Consider the following 18,418-nt stretch of genomic DNA (forward strand, 5'->3'; position numbering starts at 1 on the left):
AGTTATTTGCTTTATAGTTGCAGATGAAGATGGGTGTCTCTACAGTTAGGTCTGGGATCCAGAACCTGCAACCAGGAGAAGGATGTTGGTCTTTCAGGTACGCCAGGTATTCTCACTGCCACTGTCTCACAAGGCCCCTTGGGGTCAAAACTAATACAGAGGCATTGGGACTGATATAGTAGGTCCTCTGTCTCCTAGGGGACAAGCATTTTGGTGGTCTTGAATCACATCGCATCACAAAACATGGAAGCAGTTCTGTTGAGAGGTTGTTTCTGACTGCATATTGAACTTCATATGAACCAAAAGGATTGGTACTATTTAAAAACGTTCAAACACATATCACCTGCCCAGCAATGAATTTGTTTAAAGATTCAACTCTGAAACACGTTTGGAACAACCATTGAGGTGGAAGTGAGACAGACTTTTTCTTATTGGAACTTGCCACAGAAGGGTGTCGTAATTAACTCATTTGATCTTTTGTATGGCAGTGTGTCTGTGGCCTGTTCTTTTTGGTGAAGGATAGTGAGGAAAGATACAGGAGGTCTCCAACAACTGACGTAGCAGATCTTGCTGTTGGTTTCAGTAACTCAATGGTGCAGCTGATAGGCAAGGTGGAGAAGGAGGTAGAAGAGTTTGTTGGGGTACTCTGGCGGTTTCGGATGAGAAACTGGCTACCCTGTACTATGAGATTTTCCCTTTTCTCGAGTTTGTTTTTAATACTATCGGAAACCATCAAGACCAAGAATCTTTGATACTAATAAAAAATAACCACCATGAGATGTTTCTTAAATTGGCGGCCTTTTTCTATACACACGACAAAAACTGTAGACCTGATCCCAAACTGAAACATCCATGGTTCAATAAGGCCTGTAGAGAAGCCAAATCAACACTTCTCCTTAGAGTCAAGAACAAGGATCTCCCTGGCACTAGGATAGCTAGGTCTCGCTTCAAATCCATTCTGGCTGAGGCTAAGGCAGCTTGGGAAACTGAAAAATGGGAAGCGATACAAAAAGCTTTAGAAAGCAGAGATATGCGTTCTGATCCAGCGCCCCTAAGGAAAAACTGTCTCACCAGCGCTACCCAACTCCACAATACTCACCATTTATCATAAAACACTCACAAGGCCCATATACTAACGAGACAATTTTTGGGTGACTGAATCATGTGACCTAATTAACCAGAACTATTCACAAACTATTTACAATTTTATATACAACTGCAGTTTATCATTTCTTACCATAGTTTTAAACAAATATCATTTTAATTAAATCACTTAGGTAAATGGATCAGCTGATAGTAACTAGACCATGAATAAACAAGACCAGCTTGTCGTTTCATAAATCAAATTTTATTAACTTTCTTATTCAGGAATGAGCATTTTCATAAGGAAATCTTTATTTTATTAGCAAAATGTAAGCTGTGTTTATTAAGTAGAAAGCATAATAGACCGACACTTCAAAGGCAAATCAGTTAGCATGAATGAAAGAAAATAACAGTTTCCATTCCCTAAATTCTATTTCCCTGTCTAAATCTCACTTCACCTAAAAGAAAGTCATTTAAGCCTCTTATCCTTACGTGCGCCAAAGAGTCCAACAGCACGACACGCCCTCCAGGAATCGGAAAGTGAGAAGACGTCCTCCTGTCAATGGGGCCAAGTTTTATGCCTTTCTGCCTAGCTAATCTCACTAAATTGTATATTTTTCTCTGCCATCGAGTGTCCTCATTGGCTGACTGATATCAGCTCATATGGTGTCACCACATTTCTCCAAGCCTAGATCGGGCTTTTCTTAGAGTCGATTGTCTCTTATTCTCAAGTCACGCAGCTTCCTTAAAATGATACTTTCATTTGAGCCACAGTACATGACTTCCTTGGCTTGGCAAACTTTGCCGCTTCCTGTCCTTGAATCTGTCTTTGCAAGAGCACATTTAACACAGTTCTTTTGAATTTTCAAAAACTTTTCGTCTACGTCGTAAAAGTTTCCACTTCCAAGCAGGCCCCTTGCTCTTTCTGGACAGGACTTGACAACGCCATCTTTTCAATGTACCCTTCACGCCTCACTCAAAAACTATTATTTAAATAAACACAAGACATCAATTAATTAGAGAATTGAGACCCATTCTGTTACCCACCCCCTTTGCTAATTATTAACCCATTAATTTATGTTACCTAGCTGTGCACACAAAGCTGCATTTCATATTAACCTTCTTCTTATAGGCCGCAGGATTCTCCACGAACTTATGCCACATAAAAGACGTAAAGACATAACATAAGCACACAAATAATCACATGCCATTAATTAAACAGCCGCATTTAATACTGACAAAGACAATAGACAAGGTTAGTTTATTATTTTCAACGCACTCGCTTTTGCAACATAGAGCACATGAGTTAGTCCCTCGTGTTGTGTAAATACATTTTAAACTAGGTTGGTTAATAATTCATCACAAATCAATTAATACGGTTATATTATTATGGAAGTTTAACTTTGCAAGCCAGAACAAAATATCATTCTGAATCTCGCTCCATCAACTCCCTCATCTGGTGATTTCAAAATCACCAAACTACACCAAAAAATTTTAGCAAAATGTTAATACCCTTGAACATGTTTTGGACAATCACAGTATTAGTGTTTCTAAACTTTCGATTCTGCTGTTTATTTGTAACTCTCATATTGTGACCTACGAAACTCTTCTAATTCTATCTCTTTCTCCTGTTCTTTTCTGAGCTTGTAAATCCTCTTCTTTTCTCTAAGATACTTCTTTCTTTTGTGTAACATGCAACTAATTTTTAGCAGAAATATCACAAAAACTATAGCTAATAAAGGACACAGTATTTTGCCTAAAATTGAACTACCAATCTCTTGAAACCAGTTTTTGATTGCTGCAAATCTTTTGCTCAAGCGTTCTGAAAAATCTTCATTTTCTAAAGGTACAATTTCTGAATGTAATTCTGTAATGTTTTTAATATTCATCTCATTGTTTTGACTCTTATCTGGAATATATGTACAGCAATGCTGGACATATAATATTCCACAAACTCCTCCCTCTTTCGCTAAAAGAATGTCAAGAGCAAGACGGTTCGCATAACCATCGATCTCATGGCAATAAGTTCAGTATCGACTAATTGGAATCCACTAGCAGTATCAGTAGACAATCTGTCAACAATTGTAGAAATTTTTCTGATTTTAACTGCATTCAGGGTTATACCCACCAAAGGTATTACTGCACCAAAAATATCTCCCAAAATTTCTGAAAAACTTTCCCTTTTAAATCTACTCAGATGATTGCTAATTTCAAATGAACCCTTTGCATTTCTATCTACATGAACAATCTTTGGGAAAACTAAACCAACATAACAGGTCCCATACCAGTGGTCTGGGAGATTATAGTAGGCTTTGTTTCCGCACACAAAATAAATTCCAGGAAAAATTGGATCTTTACCACCTTTAAATCTCCAACCACCCAAGATTTGATAAGTGTCTTCACATTGACTAGCACCTACAAAATAATTATCGAATAGAGTATTATCTCTCCAAATAGAAAGCTTGCCACTAAGAGGTTTATCTATGTGAATAGCCACATTTTCAGTTCTACCATTTAGCTTTTCATCCTCAATTTGCCAAAACTTAGATTTGGTTTGTTTCAACATTTCGTTTCGCTTATAAATCGCCCTTCTCTCTTCAACCAAGTTTAAGAAAGAGTTCTCTTCAGTTCTCAATTTACATGTTAAATTATTTCTAAAAGCATACTCATAAGTAAGTTCATTAGTTACAATGAAAAATTCCCTCATCTGTTTAGCATGTTTATGTTTATTCAAGCTTTTGTCAACTTTTAAATTAGCAAAAATTTCGTCATAATTTGAGTAATAATATTCCAAGCGACCTGTTTGATAAAATAAACTAGCTATAACGCTGCAAGTTATGCCATAAGTAAGGGGAAGCATATTATATGTGACCCCCTCGGAAACAGAAGCGGGTAGTTTCACACAAATGTAACAATCTTTAACATCCATAACCTTAACATATTCAGATAAAAGTATTGAAAAAGTATTACTAGAAAAATCACCAACAGATCTAGCTTGGTGGATTTCTGGTTTGTGCTCAATAACTCTGTTAGACTTGCCTATTACATTATGGTTATCTTGTTTAGCCACTATTTTACTAGTCATATTAGTCTTATACTCTTCCTTATCGATGCCAAAAGGAAAAAATGACAGCTAAAATTAACCAAACCAAAACTATTAAAATCACACATATAGAAGACATTTTGCAACATCTCCTTAAGATGGAACATCTCGAATTATTGTTAATCGAAGGCATCTTTACTCTGAAACAAGAGCCTTACAAAAAAAATCAAAAATCAAAAATTTAAAAATTACTAATATTTCTAATATTTATACCCCCCTGTTTTACCTTTTTTTTTTAAAGAAAATCCTATTTTCTAACAGCTTTTCTTCGACCTTGCGTCTTACATCAATGTGTTTTTCCAGCTAACACAATTTCTTCGACCTTGTGTCACCTAACACAATTTCTTCAGCCTTATGCGAAGTACAAATTTCAACTTTATATGAAAACAAAATCAATCATTGTCACTCATGTCATCTAAATCCTCCTGACTACTGCTATTCACCTCCACTACTGGTGGGATTATAATGCACGTCCACTCAGGGGACTTGTACTTCTGGTTAGGTCTAATCACCCTCTTTGCCCTACTGCTAATTACTTCTATTTTCTTTCCTGCTTGATTTTTCTTATCAGAGTCTCCTTTTTGACTTGAGATCTCGTTAACCTGCTCCTTTGATCTGGTTACTAATTTAAACTTTAGACTTTCATGTTCATCAGGCCAATTATCTCCTTTCCTTGATATTTTCTTCTTTGGTTCAGTTATATTATACTCTGCTCTCCAAGCTCTTTTTCTTGAACTTCTTAGTTTGGATTCATCATCACTTTCATCCGTATCACTTTCTGAAATTTCAATTCTAGATTCAGGTACTTCTTTACTCTGCAGTTTCACTCTGTTAGGAACATCATCCTTATAGCTGGTACTCTGAATTTCGTCTTCTTCTTCAATTACTTCCAACTTCCCAGTTTCAGAACTTTTGTTCCTGCCTTCAGAGCTTCCAATCTGCTTTTCAATACTCTCCTGATCTTGAATCACCACTTGATCAGATTCTTTTTCTGCTTCTTTTTCTAGAAGATTTTCATCTTCTTCAGAGTCTTGTATCACAATTTCTTCAATGTCTTCATTCAACGCCTCATTCGCAATTGAATTTTCCAGATGTCGACCTGCTTGTCGATCCTCAGAATCTGGATCTCTTTCAGGTTCTTCTTCAGAATCTGAATCAGCTGTAGTATCACCTTCGTCAGGATTTTCAGGTGGAGCTACACGAATGGTGTGACTTGCATGAATCCACCTTTTCCACCTTTTCAAGCCTCAACACCTTCTACCACCTAGGTACTTGGCAGTTTCTTCTCCGGTGAACTTTTGTCCTCACCCAGTCTCCTGGTAACAGATCATGAGCTTTTTCCTTCTCTCTCGTTAACACTTCAGAAGTCACGACGTCAGAAAGGCTCTTGCAGTATTCCAAAATGACGCTATGATTAATACTCATTATTTTACCAACTGATACAAAAGCTTGTCCCATGACTCTGCCCATAAGTATCTCATGTGGGCTTAAACCTGTCTTTATATCTGGAGTACTTCTCAAAGACATCAAAACAAGTGGAAATGCATCAGTCCACTTCATTCCTGTAGCTAGACACATTTTAGCTATTCTATTCTTGATTGTGCCATTCACTTGCTCAACAACACCTGATGCTTCCGGCCTGTAAGCACAATGGAGCTTTTGCTTAATGTTCAGTGCTTCACAAACCAATTTTAGCAATCTGTTTTCAAAAAGTGTTCCACGATCAGTCTCGGCCGTCACTGGAAAACCGTACCTTGGTATGATTTCCCTTAAAAGCAATTTAGCCACAGTAACCGAATCATTGTGACGTGTTGGGAACGCTTCCACCCATCTTGCAAACAGACAGATAATCATCAGAACATATCTCAATTTGTTATGGGGTGGCATATCAATGAAATCCATTTGTAATCTGGTAAAAGGACCACCCTCCCGTCCTATGGTTCCCATGCTCACAACTATTTTTCTGTTTGGGTTGATCTGCTGGCAGATCAGGCATCTTTGACAAAAAGATTCTGCAATTAGTCTGAACTTTGGATTGTACCATGTTTGCCTAAATAACCTAATCATTGAGTCTCTTCCAATGTGTCCTGGACCATGATACAATCTAGCCATGTCAGCAATCATGCTATCTGGCATAACTGGTCTGTCATCTTTGTAAACCCAAATTTCATCTTCCTCTCTCTGTCTGCAACCTGCTTTTAACCATGCGCCTAAATAACCTAATCATTAAGTCTCTTCCAATGTGTCCTGGACCATGATACATTCTTGCCATGTCAGCAATCATGCTATCTGGCATAACTGGTCTGTCATCTTTGTAAACCCAAATTTCATCTTCCTCTCTCTGTCTGCAACCTGCTTTTAACCATGCGTCTTTTTCCTCATCACTTGCCTCATCTTGTAAATCTTTTACTCCTTGCCATGTCTCAACTACAGATGTTAGCATAAGTGAGTTCAAAACATGTTCATTGTTTATTTCCCGATTGATTGACATATTATTCTTCGTGCAGAATTTCGCGATCTCATCAGCATATACATTTCACGACAGCAATTTTTTCTGGTAGCTGAATTCCATCAATTAACCTTTTTATCAATTCAGCGTTTCTTATTGGAGTTCCCGCAGAAGTTAAATAACCTCTTTGAGACCAGAGCTGGCCATAGTCATGGACTACGCCATATCCATACTGACTATTAGTCACTATGGTAACTTTTAATTCTTTTGCTCTTTCACATGCACGAATCAAAGCAATCAATTCTGCTACTTGCGCTGAACAAATTCCTTTGAGACAGGAAGCTTCAACTACATCTGCAACTGTACAGACGGAATATGCTGCTCTCAGAACACCTTCATCTGTTCTTAAGCATGAACCATCAACAAAATAAACAAAATCAGATTCAGCTAAAGGAACATCTTTAATGTCCTGTCTGGTTTAAGTACAATATTCTAAAACATCCAAGCATTCATGATCAATGTCATTTTCATTTCTGATATCTGTTATAGTTCCATCAGGCAATAATGTGGAAGGATTTAAATTCACACATCTTGCAATCGAAACGTTATCTGATCCCAGAATAAATTTTTCATATTTAGTTAACCTTTTACTTGTCAAATGCTGTGTTTTACTTCTGGTAAGAAGAATTTCAACTGAATGGGGTACATACTTTTACAGGGAATCCCATTATTATTCCTTCGCTCTGTTCAAGGCTTACACTTGTTGCAGCTACTGCTTTTAAGCAACCAGGTAATGCTTTTGCAACAGGATCAAGAACAGCTGAGAAATAAGCTATTGGCTTTCTCACTTTTCCATATCTTTGAATCAGAACTGATAATTCACATCCTTCCCTTTCACTGCAATACAGCTCAAACTCCTTTTCGTAATCTGGCATACCTAAAGCAGGTGCTTCACACAGACTTCTTTTTAACTGCTCAAAAGCTTCTAACTCAATTTCTGTTAGAATAATCGGGTCTTTTATGTCTGCTTTTGTCAGTCTCTGCAGTGGTTTTGCAATTACTGAAAATCCACTAATCCATGGACGACAATAACCAACCATTCCTAGAAACATTCTGACCTGTCTCTGTGTTTTTGGAGGTTGCATTCCCTGAATCATTTTAATTCTCTCAATTGTCACTTGCCTGATTCCTTTTGTAATTCTGTGACCAAGATATTTCACTTCTTGTTTGCAAAACTGTAATTTTGCAGGTGACACTTTATGTCCCTCATCTGCCAGATGATTTAAAAGAGTAATAGTATCTGTTACACAGTTATCTCGTGTTTTTGCAGCCACAAGGAGATCATCAATATACTGCACTAATGTTGATTTTACAGGTAAATCTAGATTCTCCAAGGATTTCTTTAGCAACTGATTAAAAATAGATAGACTTTCTGTATACCCCTGAGGGATACGACACCATGCTAGAATACAGTCCTGGAACCTGAACGCAAAAATTTGCTGGCTTTCTGGATGCAATGGAACAGTAAAGAATGCATTGCATAGATCTATAACTGTATACCATTCTGCATCATGCGGAATCTGATAAAGAATTACCGCTGGGCTTGGTACAACTGGGCAACATGGAACAACTATTTGATTAACCTTTCTCAGGTCTTGAACAATCCTGGAAGTTCTGTTTGGCTTTTTAATTCCCACAATCGGTGAATTGGATGGGCTACTCTCAATTTCTTTTAGAACACCTTGTTTTATGAATTTTTCAATTACAGGTATAACACCTTCAATAGTTTCTGCCTTCATTTTATACTGGGGAATGTTTGGAAAATCTACTCCTTGCTTTACTGTTATTTTAACTGGGTCTACATTTTTCATTAAACCCATTTCGTCTCCTGTTAAATGCCAAATTTTAGCATTGACTGTCTCTTTTAATTCTTCAGGAAGATTGTTTTTATCAAATGCAGGAAATAATTTACTTTCCTCTGCTTCAACCATTAACATCAGTAATTTGTAAAGCTCATCTTCTTCTTGAGTTTGAAGCTCAATACCATCCAGTGAGTAATACATTTTGCAATTCGTCTTACAGAGTATGTCCCTTCCTAACAGGTTTACAGGACTGCTGTTACAAACCACAAATCTGTGTTTGTCTTTAAATTTGCCAATTTCAACTTTAACTAGTTCTGTTAAATCTGTTTTTATTTGTACTATGAGATTTTCCCTTTTCTCGAGTTTGTTTTTAATACTATGGAAACCATCAAGACCAAGAATCTTTGATACTAATAAAAAACTAACCACCATGAGAGGTTTCTTAAATTGGCGGCCTTTTTCTATACACACGACAAAAACTGTAGACCTGATCCCAAACCGAAACATCCATGGTTCAATAAGGCCTGTAGAGAAGCCAAATCAACACTTCTCCTTAGAGTCAAGAACAAGGATCTCCCTGGCACTAGGATAGCTAGGTCTCGCTTCAAATCCATTCTGGCTGAGGCTAAGGCAGCTTGGGAAACTGAAAAATGGGAAGCGATACAAAAAGCTTAAGAAAGCAGAGATATGCGTTCTGATCCAGCGCCCCTAAGGAAAAACTGTCTCACCAGCGCAACCCAACTCCACAATACTCACCATTTATCATAAAACACTCACAAGACCCATAAACTAATGAGACAATTTTTGGGCGACTGAATCATGTGACCTAATTAAACAGAACTATTCACAAACTATTTACAATTTTATATACAACTGCAGTTTATCATTTCTTACCATGGTTTTAAACAAATATCATTTTAATTAGATCACTTAGGTAAATGGATCAGCTGATAGTAACTAGACCATGAATAAACAAGACCAGCTCGTCGTTTCATAAATCTAATTTTACTAACTTTCCTATTCAGGAATGAGCATTTTCATAAGGAAATCTTTATTTTATTAGCAAAATGTAAGCTGTGTTTATTAAGTAGAAAGCATAATAGACCGACACTTCAAAGGCAAATCAGTTAGCATGAATGAAAGAAAATAACAGTTTCCATTCCCTAAATTCTATTTCCCTGTCTAAATCTCACTTCACCTAAAAGAAAGTCATTTAAGCCTGTTATCCTTACGTGCGCCAAAGAGTCCACCAGCACGACATGCCCTTCAGGAATCGGAAAGTGAGAAGACGCCCTCCTGTCAATGGGGCCAAGTTTTATACCTTTCTGCCTAGCTAATCTCACTAAATTGTATATTTTTCTCTGCCATCGAGTGTCCTCATTGGCTGACTGATATCAGCTCATATGGTGTCATCACCTTTCTCCAAGCCTAGATCGGGCTTTTCTTAGAGTCGATTGTCTCTTATTCTCAAGTCACGCAGCTTCCTTAAAATGATACTTTCATTTGAGCCACAGTACATGACTTCCTTGGCTTGGCAAACTTTGCCGCTTCCCGTCCTTGAATCTGTCTTTCCAAGAGCACATTTAACGCAGTTCTTTTGAATTTTCAAAAACTTTTCGTCTACGTGGTAAAAGTTTCCACTTCCAAGCAGGGCCCGTGCTCTGTGGCGCCGCGGCCAGGGCGACTGACGCTGAAATCTGGGGACCACGGTTCGATCCCCGGCTCCGGCGGCAGGTTAGCCCAGCACCATGTGACTCTGGGCAATAGCTCGCTTAATCTTCCCGACGGCCCCCCAGCGCCTAGAGACCCTTACGGGTGATTGTGCGCTTTACAAATGTGGACTTTACTTTTACTTTACTTCTTTCTGGACAGGACTTGACAACGCCATCTTTTCAATGTACCCTTCAGGCCTCACTCAAAAACTATTATTTAAATAAACACAAGACATCAATTAATTAGAGAATTGAGACCCATTCTGTTACCCACCCCCTTTGCTAATTATTTACCCATTAATTTATGTTACCTAGCTGTGCACACAAAGCTGCATTTCATATTAACCTTCTTCTTATAGGCCCCAGGATTCTCCACGAACTTATGCCACATAAAAGACGTAAAGACATAACATAAGCACACAAATAAGCACATGCCATTAATTAAACAGCCGCATTTAATACTGACAAAGACAATAGACAAGGTTAGTTTATTATTTTCAACGCACTCGCTTTTGCAACATAGAGCACTTGAGTTAGTCTCTCGTGTTGTGTAAATGTATTTTAAACTAGGTTGGTTAATAATTCATCACAAATCAATTTATACGGTTATATTATTATGGAAGTTTAACTTTGCGAGCCAGAACAAAATATCATTCTGAATCTCGCTCCATCAACTCCCTCATCTGGTGATTTCAAAATCACCAAACTACACCAAAAAATGTTAGCAAAATGTTAATACCCTTGAACATGTTTTGGACAATCACAGTATTAGTGTTTCTAAACTTTCGATTCTGCTGTTTGTAACTCTCATATTGTGACCTACGAAACTCTTCTAATTCTATCTCTTTCTCCTGTTCTTTTCTGAGCTTGTAAATCCTCTTCTTTTCTCTAAGATACTTCTTTCTTTTGTGTAACATGCAACTAATTTTTAGCAGAAATATCTCAAAAGCTATAGCTAATAAAGGACACAGTATTTTGCCTAAAATTGAACTACCAATCTCTTGAAACCAGTTTTTGATTGCTGCAAATCTTTTGCTCAAGCGTTCTGAAAAATCTTCATTTTCTAAAGGTACAATTTCTGAATGTAATTCTGTAATGTTTTTAATATTCATCTCATTGTTTTGACTCTTATCTGGAATATATGTACAGCAATGCTGGACATGTAATATTCCACAAACTCCTCCCTCTTTCGCTAAAAGAATGTCAAGAGCAAGACGGTTCGCATAGCCATCGATCTCATGGCAATAAGTTCAGTATCGACTAATTGGAATCCACTATTAGTATCAGTAGACAATCTGTCAACAATTGTAGACATTTTTCTGATTTTAACTGAATTCAGGGTTATACCCACCAAAGGTATTACTGCACCAAAAATATCTCCCAAAATTTCTGAAAAACTTTCCCTTTTAAATCTACTCAGATGATTGCTAATTTCAAATGAACCCTTTACATTTCTATCTACATGAACAATCTTTTGGAAAACTAAACCAACATAACAGGTCCCATACCAGTGGTCTGGGAGATTATAGTAGGCTTTGTTTCCGCACACAAAATAAATTCCAGGAAAAATTGGATCTTTACCACCTTTAAATCCCCAACCACCCAAGATTTGATAAGTGTCTTCACATTGACTAGCACCTACAAAATAATTATCGAATAGAGTATTATTATCTCTCCAAATACAAAGCTTACCACTAAGAGGTTTATCTATGTGAATAGCCACATTTTCAGTTCTACCATTTAGCTTTTCATCCTCAATTTGCCAAAACTTAGATTTGGTTTGTTTCAACATTTCGTTTCGCTTATAAATCGCCCTTCTCTCTTCAACCAAGTTTAAGAAAGATTTCTCTTCAGTTCTCAATTTACATGTTAAATTATTTCTAAAAGCATACTCATAAGTAAGTTCACTAGTTACAATGAAAAATTCCCTCATCTGTTTAGCATGTTTATGTTTATTCAAGCTTTTGTCAACATTTAAATTAGCAAAAATTTCGTCATAATTTGAGTAATAATATTCCAAGCGACCTGTTTGATCAAATAAACTAGCTATAACGCTGCAAGTTATGCCATAAGTAAGGGGAAGCATATTATATGTGACCCCCTTGGAAACAGAAGCGGGTAGTTTCACACAAATGTAACAATCTTTAACATCCATAACCTTAACATATTCAGATAAAAGTCTTGAAAAAGTATTACTAGAAAAATCACCAACAGATCTAGCTTGGTGGATCTCTGGTTTGTGCTCAATAACTCTGTTAGACTTGCCTATTACATTATGGTTATCTTGTTTAGCCACTATTTTACTAGTCATATTAGTCTTATACTCTTCCTTATCGATGCCAAAAGGAAAAAATGACAGCTAAAATTAACCAAACCAAAACTATTAAAATCACACATATCGAAGACATTTTGCAACATCTCCTTAAGATGGAACATCTCAAATTATTGTTAATCGAAGGCATCTTTACTCTGAAACAAGAGCCTTACAAAAAAAATCAAAAATCAAAAATTTCAAAATTACTAATATTTCTAATATTTATAACCCCCTGTTTTACCTTTTTTTTAAAAGAAAATCCTACTTTCTAACAGCTTTTCTTCGACCTTGCGTCTTACATCAATGTGTTTTTCCAGCTAACACAATTTCTTCGACCTTGTGTCACCTAACACAATTTCTTCAGCCTTATGCGAAGTACAAATTTCAACTTTATATGAAAACAAAATCAATCATTGTCACTCATGTCATCTAAATCCTCCTGACTACTGCTATTCACCTCCACTACTGGTGGGATTATAATGCACGTCCACTCAGGGGACTTGTACTTCTGGTTAGGTCTAATCACCCTCTTTGCCCTACTGCTAATTACTTCTATTTTCTTTCCTGCTTGATTTTTCTTATCAGAGTCTCCTTTTTGACTTGAGATCTCGTTAACCTGCTTCTTTGATCTGGTTACTAATTTAAACTGTAGACTTTCATGTTCATCAGGCCAATTATCTCCTTTCCTTGATATTTTCTTCTTTGGTTCAGTTATATTACACTCTGCTCTCCAAGCTCTTTTTCTTGAACTTCTTAGTTTGGATTCATCATCACTTTCATCTGTATCACTTTCTGAAATTTCAATTCTAGATTCAGGTACTTCTTTACTCTGCAGTTTCACTCTGTTAGGAACATCATCCTTATAGCTGGTACTCTGAATTTCGTCTTCTTCTTCTTCTTCAATTACTTCCAACTTCCCAGTTTCAGAACTTTTGTTCCTGCCTTCAGAGCTTCCAATCTGCTTTTCAATACTCTCCTGATCTTGAATCACCACTTGATCAGACTCTTTTTCTGCTTCTTTTTCTAGAAGATTTTCATCATCTTCAGAGTCTTGTATCACAATTTCTTCAATGTTTTCATTCAACGCCTCATTCGCAATTGAATTTTCCAGATGTCGACCTTCTTGTCGATCTTCAGAATCTGGATCTCTTTCAGGTTCTTCTTCAGAATCTGAATCAGCTGTAGTATCACCTTCATCAGGATTTTCAGGTGGAGCTACACGAATGGTGTGACTTGCATGAATCCACCTTTTCCATCTTTTCAAACCTCAACACCTTCTACCACCTAGGTACTTGGCAGTTTCTTCTCCGGTGAACTTTTGTCCTCACCCAGTCTCCTGGTAACAGATCATGAGCTTTTTCCTTCTCTCTCGTTAACACTTCAGTTTCCACCTGATGGAACACAGAAGTCACGACATCAGAAAGGCTCTTGCAGTATTCCAAAATGACGCTATCATTAATACTCATTATTTTACCAACTGATACAAAAGCTTGTCTCATGACTCTGCCCATAAGTATCTCATGTGGGCTTAAACCTGTCTTTATATCTGGAGTACTTCTCAAAGACATCAAAACAAGTGGAAGTGCATCAGTCCACTTCATTCCTGTAGCTAGACACATTTTAGCTATTCTATTCTTGATTGTGCCATTCACTTGCTCAACAACACCTGATGCTTCCGGCCTGTAAGCACAATGGAGCTTTTGCTTAATGTTCAGTGCTTCACAAACCAATTTTAGCAATCTGTTTTCAAAATGTGTTCCACGATCAGTCTCGACCGTCACTGGAAAACCGTACCTTGGTATGATTTCCCTTAAAAGCAATTTAGCCACAGTAACCGAATCATTCTGACGTTTTGGGAACGCTTCCACCCATCTTGCAAACAGACAGATAATCACCAGAACATATCTCAATTTGTTATGGGGTGGCATATCAATGAAATCCATTTGTAATCTGGTAAAAGGACCACCCTCCCATCCTATAGTTCCCATGCTCACAACTGTTTTTCTGTTTGGGTTGATCTGCTGGCAGATCAGGCATCTGTGACAAAAAGATTCTGCAATTAGTCTGAACTTTGGATTGTACCATGTTTGCCTAAATAACCTAATCATTGAGTCCCTTCCAATGTGTCCTGGACCATGATACATTCTAGCCATGTCAGCAATCATGCTATCTGACATAACTGGTCTGTCATCTTTGTAAACCCAAATTTCATCTTCCCCTCTCTGTCTGCAACCTGCTTTTAACCATGCGTCTTTTTCCTCATCACTTGCCTCATCTTGTAAATCTTTTACTCCTTGCCATGTCTCAACTACAGATGTTAGCATAAGTGAGTTCAAAACATGTTCATTGTATATTTCCCGATTGATTGACATATTATTCTTCGCGCAGAATTTCGCGATCTCATCAGCATATACATTTCACGACAGCAATTTTTTCTGGTAGCTGAATTCCGTCAATTAACCTTTTTATCAATTCAGCGTTTCTTATTGGAGTTCCCGCAGAAGTTAAATAACCTCTTTGAGACCAGAGCTGGCCATAGTCATGGACTACGCCATATCCATACTGACTATCAGTCACTATGGTAACTTTTAATTCTTTTGCTCTTTCACATGCACGAATCAAAGCAATCAATTCTGCTACTTGAGCTGAACAAATTCCTTTGAGACAGGAAGCTTGAACTACATCTGCAACTGTACAGACAGAATATGCTGCTCTCAGAACACCTTCATCTGTTCTTAAGCATGAACCATCAACAAAGTAAACAAAATCAGATTCAGCTAAAGGAACATCTTTAATGTCCTGTCTGGGTTTAGTACAATATTCTAAAACATCCAAGCATTCATGATCAATGTCATTTTCATTTCTGATATCTGTTATAGTTCAATCAGGCAATAATGTGGAAGGATTTAAATTCACACATCTTGCAATCGAAACGTTATCTGATCCCAGAATACATTTTTCATATTTAGTTAACCTGTTACTTGTCAAATGCTGTGTTTTGCTTCTGGTAAGAAGAATTTCAACTGAATGGGGTACATACTTTTACAGGGAATCCCATTATTATTCCTTCGCTCTGTTCAAGGCTTACACTTGTTGCAGGTAATGCTTTTGCAACAGGATCAAGAACAGCTGAGAAATAAGCTATTGGCTTTCTCACTTTTCCATATCTTTGAATCAGAACTGATAATGCACATCCTTCCCTTTCCCTGCAATACAGCTCAAACTCCTTTTCGTAATCTGGCATACCTAAAGCAGGTGCTTCACACAGACTTCTTTTTAACTGCTCAAAAGCTTCTAACTCAATTTCTGTTAGAACAATCGGGTCTTTTATGTCTGCTTTTGTCAGTCTCTGCAGTGGTTTTGCAATTACTGAAAATCCACTAATCCATGGACGACAATAACCAACCATTCCTAGAAACATTCTGACCTGTCTCTGTGTTTTTGGAGGTTGCATTCCCTGAATCATTTTAATTCTCTCAATTGTCACTTGCCTGATTCCTTTTGCAATTCTGTGACCAAGATATTTCACTTCTTGTTTGCAAAACTGTAATTTTGCAGGTGACACTTTATGTCCCTCATCTGCCAGATGATTTAAAAGAGTAATGGTATCTGTTACACAGTTATCTCGTGTTTTTGCAGCCACAAGGAGATCATCAATATACTGCACTAATGTTGATTTTACAGGTAAATCTAGATTCTCCAAGGATTTCTTTAGCAACTGATTAAAAATAGATGGACTTTCTGTATACCCCTGAAGGATACGACACCATGCTAGAATACAGTCCTGGAACCTGAACGCAAAAATTTGCTGGCTTTCTGGATGCAATGGAACAGTAAAGAATGCATTGCAAAGATCTATAACTGTATACCATTCTGCATCATGCGGAATCTGATAAAGAATTACCGCTGGGCTTGGTACAACTGGGCAACATGGAACAACTATTTGATTAACCTTTCTCAGGTCTTGAACAATCCTGGAAGTTCTGTTTGGCTTTTTAATTCCCACAATCGGTGAATTGGATGGGCTACTCTCAATTTCTTTTAGAACACCTTGTTTTATGAATTTTTCAATTACAGGTATAACACCTTCAATAGTTTCTGCCTTCATTTTATACTGGGGAATGTTTGGAAAATCTACTCCTTGCTTTACTGTTATTTTAACTGGGTCTACATTTTTCATTAAACCCATTTCGTCTCCTGTTAAATGCCAAATTTTAGCATTGACTGTCTCTTTTAATTCTTCAGGAAGATTGTTTTTATCAAATGCAGGAAATAATTTACTTTCCTCTGCTTCAACCATTAACATCAGTAATTTGTAAAGCTCATCTTCTTCTTGAGTTTGAAGCTCAATACCATCCAGTGAGTAATACATTTTGCAATTCGTCTTACAGAGTATGTCCCTTCCTAACAGGTTTACAGGACTGCTGTTACAAACCACAAATCTGTGTTTGTCTTTAAATTTGCCAATTTCAACTTTAACTGGTTCTGTTAAATCTGTTTTTATTTGTACTATGAGATTTTCCCTTTTCTCGAGTTTGTTTTTAATACTATCAAAACCATCAAGACCAAGAATCTTTGATACTAATAAAAAACTAACCACCATGAGATGTTTCTTAAATTGGCGGCCTTTTTCTATACACACGACAAAAACTGTAGACCTGATCCCAAACCGAAACATCCATGGTTCAATAAGGCCTGTAGAGAAGCCAAATCAACATTCTCCTTAGAGTCAAGAACAAGGATCTCCCTGGCACTAGGATAGCTAGGTCTCGCTTCAAATCCATTCTGGCTGAGGCTAAGGCAGCTTGGGAAACTGAAAAATGGGAAGCGATACAAAAAGCTTTAGAAAGCAGAGATATGCGTTCTGATCCAGCGCCCCTAAGGAAAAACTGTCTCACCAGCGCAACCCAACTCCACAATACTCACCATTTATCATAAAACACTCACAAGGCCCATAAACTAATGAGACAATTTTTGGGCGACTGAATCATGTGACCTAATTAAACAGAACTATTCACAAACTATTTACAATTTTATATACAACTGCAGTTTATCATTTCTTACCATGGTTTTAAACAAATATCATTTTAATTAGATCACTTAGGTAAATGGATCAGCTGATAGTAACTAGACCATGAATAAACAAGACCAGCTCGTCGTTTCATAAATCTAATTTTATTAACTTTCCTATTCAGGAATGAGCATTTTCATAAGGAAATCTTTATTTTATTAGCAAAATGTAAGCTGTGTTTATTAAGTAGAAAGCATAATAGACCGACACTTCAAAGGCAAATCAGTTAGCATGAATGAAAGAAAATAACAGTTTCCATTCCCTAAATTCTATTTCCCTGTCTAAATCTCACTTCACCTAAAAGAAAGTCATTTAAGCCTGTTATCCTTACGTGCGCCAAAGAGTCCACCAGCACGACATGCCCTTCAGGAATCGGAAAGTGAGAAGACGCCCTCCTGTCAATGGGGCCAAGTTTTATACCTTTCTGCCTAGCTAGTCTCACTAAATTGTATATTTTTCTCTGCCATCGAGTGTCCTCATTGGCTGACTGATATCAGCTCATATGGTGTCATCACCTTTCTCCAAGCCTAGATCGGGCTTTTCTTAGAGTCGATTGTCTCTTATTCTCAAGTCACGCAGCTTCCTTAAAATGATACTTTCATTTGAGCCACAGTACATGACTTCCTTGGCTTGGCAAACTTTGCCGCTTCCTGTCCTTGAATCTGTCTTTCCAAGAGCACATTTAACGCAGTTCTTTTGAATTTTCAAAAACTTTTCGTCTACGTGGTAAAAGTTTCCACTTCCAAGCAGGGCCCGTGCTCTTTCTGGACAGGACTTGACAACGCCATCTTTTCAATGTACCCTTCAGGCCTCACTCAAAAACT

Source organism: Lissotriton helveticus, chromosome 11 (assembly GCF_964261635.1).
Source record: "Lissotriton helveticus chromosome 11, aLisHel1.1, whole genome shotgun sequence".
Taxonomy (NCBI): Eukaryota; Metazoa; Chordata; class Amphibia; order Caudata; family Salamandridae; genus Lissotriton; species Lissotriton helveticus.